General features: G+C 41.8%; 1 non-coding gene across 1 annotated transcript; it reads left to right on the top strand.

Annotated features, from left to right (window-relative positions):
- The first annotated feature begins 944 nt into the window (after window positions 1-944).
- Window positions 945-1,051, top strand: LOC148549085 (small nucleolar RNA R71). The gene has a single exon (XR_015898028.1). It is a non-coding gene; the product is annotated as a small nucleolar RNA R71 (small nucleolar RNA).
- Window positions 1,052-1,781: the final 730 nt, after the last annotated feature.

Genomic DNA, 1,781 nt, shown 5'->3' with positions numbered 1-1,781 from the left:
TCTTCAACAAGGGGATCCTTAGTGGGCGTTGAACGCGCAACTACTTCCTTGCTGGCGTTCAACGCCAGAACTTGTTCCTCTTTGGGCGTTGAACGCTCAGCTACTCCCTTGCTGGCGTTCAACGCCAGAAGCTCTTCTTTAGTTTCAGCCTCAGCTCCTATACTGAGGGCCTTGTACTCTTCTCTTGGGTTTACTTCAGTGTTACTTGGAAGAATGCTAGAAGGGATCTCAGGGATCTTTTTACTCAACTGACCGATTTGTACCTCCAGATTCCTGATCGAGGACCTAGTCTCTATCATGAAATTGTGAGTGGTCTTAGAGAGATCGGAGACTATGGTAGCTAAGTTAGAGAGGCTTTGCTTAGAAGTCTCCATCTGTTGCTGAGAAGGTAGGAATGGTCTATTATTGAAACTATTCTGGTTTCTTCCACCTTGATTATTATTGAAGCCTTGCTGAGACTTCTGTTGATCCCTCCATGAAAAGTTGGGATGATTCCTCCATGATGGGTTGTAGGTGTTTCCATAAGGCTAATTAGTGGGATTTCCTGAGGAATTTCCCATGTAGTTAACCTTCTTCATCATGGGTTGATCTGGATTATAGACTTCTCCTTTATAAGAGGCCCTTTGAGTGCTACCAGCCGCAGCTTGCATTCCAATCAAATGCTGAGAGATCATGTTGACCTATTGGGTTAGAACCTTATTCTGAGCTAAGATAGAATCTAGAGTATCTAACTCCATGACTCTTCTCTTCTGAGTAGCACCACTGTTCATAGGGTTCCTCTAGAAGTGTATATGTATTGGTTGTTAGCAACCATATCAATGAGCTCTTATGCCTCTTCTAGCATCTTCTTAAAGTGGAGAGATCCACCTATAGAGTGGTCCAATGACATCTTGGACAATTCATACAGGCCATCATAGAAAATTTCTGGCATGGTCCAGTCTGAGATCATATTGGGAGGGCACTTTCTAATAAGTTTCTTGTACCTTTCCCAGGCTTCATAAAGGGATTCACCCTCTTTCTGTCTGAAGGTTTGAACTTCTACCCTAAGCTTGCTCAGCATTTGAGGTGGAAAGAACTTAGTCAAGAATGCATTGACCACCTTTTTCCAATAGTCTAGGCTTTCCTTAGGCTGAGAATCCAGCCATAGCCTAGCTCTGTCCCTTACAGCAAAGGGAAAAAGCATGAGCTTGTAAATTTCTAGATCCACTCCATTAGTCTTGACAGTATCACAGATCTGTAAAAATTAGAGATGAATCTGTTGGGATCTTCCTGTGAAAGTCCATAAAACTGGCAGTTCTGTTGAACTAGAGTAACCAGTTGAGGCTTCAGCTCGAAGTTATTTGCACTAATGGCTGGTATGGAGATGCTGCACCCATAGAAGTCAGAAGTGGATGCAGTAAAGTCACCAAGAACCTTCCTTGTGTCTCCTCCATTATTAGGATTAGTTTTCATGTCTATATTTGCAGCTGCCTGTTCAAAAAGCTCTGTGAGGTTTCCTCCGAAATGCTGAGCTTTAGCTTGTTATAAGCGCTTCTTTAGAGTCCTCTCAGGTTCAGGATCAGGATCAAAGAGACATTCTTTATCTCTATTCCTACTCATAAACAAGAAAAAGAAAACCAAGAAAGAAGGAGAATGGGAGCTTCTATGTCAGAGTATAGAGAACTCCCTGTGAGATATCTAAAGAAGAAAGAGAATGGAGGTAAAGAAGTGAGATAGAATTCGAAATAGACAGGTAGGGGATTTCAAATTCTAAGAGTAATAAGGAAATTAAAATATTTTTA

The sequence above is a fragment of the Arachis ipaensis genome, chromosome B8 (genome assembly GCF_059453495.1).
Source record: "Arachis ipaensis isolate K30076 ecotype BB chromosome B8, ASM5945349v1, whole genome shotgun sequence".
NCBI lineage: Eukaryota > Viridiplantae > Streptophyta > Magnoliopsida > Fabales > Fabaceae > Arachis > Arachis ipaensis.
Note: the sequence above shows the minus strand (reverse complement) of the source record. Positions and strands in the feature narration are given on the sequence as shown.